Raw genomic sequence first — 1,554 nt, forward strand, 5'->3', positions numbered from 1 at the left:
GCTCAGTGGTCTGTGCCCCAACATGTTTCTGCCTTGCGGCCTTTCTCTGGGGTAGTGTAATACACTGAAGTCTGAAGGTAACAAGTGTTGTCGTCTCTCCCCCCCCCACCCCAGGCTGGGACTATTTTTTCACCTAACAGGACTACCTCCCCATTACCCAGCCTCATATGGATAGAGAATCCAGCAAGTAAAGCAGGACGCCACCTCTTGTTTGACTTACCACTTGATAACACACCCCACATCAGTGCATTACCAATACAAGGATCTACAAGGCACAAGCCATATGATTTACAGCCATTTATGTTTCATGACTGTTTGTACATTAACTGTTGATCACACCATCTATTAGATATCTGTTATCATTTTTATCTATCTGTTATACATTGTTTTGTTATGTATGTGTGTTAAGTTACCGACATTGAACCATTGTGTTATATATCTGAAGTTAACATTGTGATTAACCATTAAACAGACTTCCATGATTATCTAACTTAGCCTTTATTAGACGCACGGACTTACACCACATATAGGGGTCCTAGCACGGTATAAATCTTTATTCTTTGTTTGTATCTGAGTGAACAACATCAACTTATTATTTAAATATAAATCTTTAATTGTATGGATTCTGTTAGATATCCATAGATCTAAATTTAAATTTGGAATATAATTTTTTCAACGCCTGAAGTGATAGATGGACAAAAGGTACTGAAATTTGATCCTGATTGCTCACTAGTTTATCCCATGCCTTAAGAGCTACCTTTGTTGCTTTTACTGTACTTTTTGACAGTATTCTATGATTAGGTGGAATCCAAATTAAATCTTTTATTGGAAATCTACCTATCAACCCATCTTCCAACTCTACCCAAGGTTTAGGGAAATCTTTTATAAACCAATCGCTTATCAGATTAATCAATGTAGAAATTTGGTATAATTGTATATTAGGAAATTGTAGTCCTCCATGTACCTTAGGTAAAGTTAAATATTTTTTTGCCAATCTAGGGCCTGATTCAGAGCCGGACGCAAGTGGCTGCTCGTTCGCTCCGAGCGATGTTTGCCCAACTGCGCATGCGTACGGATCGTAATACGCATGCGCGAACCACTCAGTGCGGCCGAAAATCGTGTGCTCGTAAAATAGCGAATGCCTGCTATTTTGAGTGACAGAATGAGGCGTATGTGGGTGGTAACAGGGGAAGGTGCTTGAAAACGGGGAGTGGAGATCCGATCGCAGGCGTGCTTAAAGGTCAAAACGGGCGTTTTATGGGTGTGCATATTTAAAACAGCAGCGTCATTGACCATGTCACTGGGTTATTTTAGAGCCAGAACTGCTCGCAAAACTGTGGTAGCAAAAACCAACCACAAGAATAGAGAGCATCTCATACCCTGTTCGATGTAGTCGATTAATCTAATAAATAGCGGACATGACGTAGGATGCGAGCGGCCAGGGGGCGTAGTTTCCCAAAAAACGAACGCAAGTTTTGTTTGCTCGTTCAGACCTAGAGGTGTGAACAGACCGCAAACAGCGAACGGTTCATTTGAATAGCCACCCCTATTTTC

Source organism: Taudactylus pleione, unplaced genomic scaffold (genome assembly GCF_031769625.1).
Source record: "Taudactylus pleione unplaced genomic scaffold, aTauple2 ptg000041l, whole genome shotgun sequence".
NCBI classification, from domain to species: domain Eukaryota; kingdom Metazoa; phylum Chordata; class Amphibia; order Anura; family Myobatrachidae; genus Taudactylus; species Taudactylus pleione.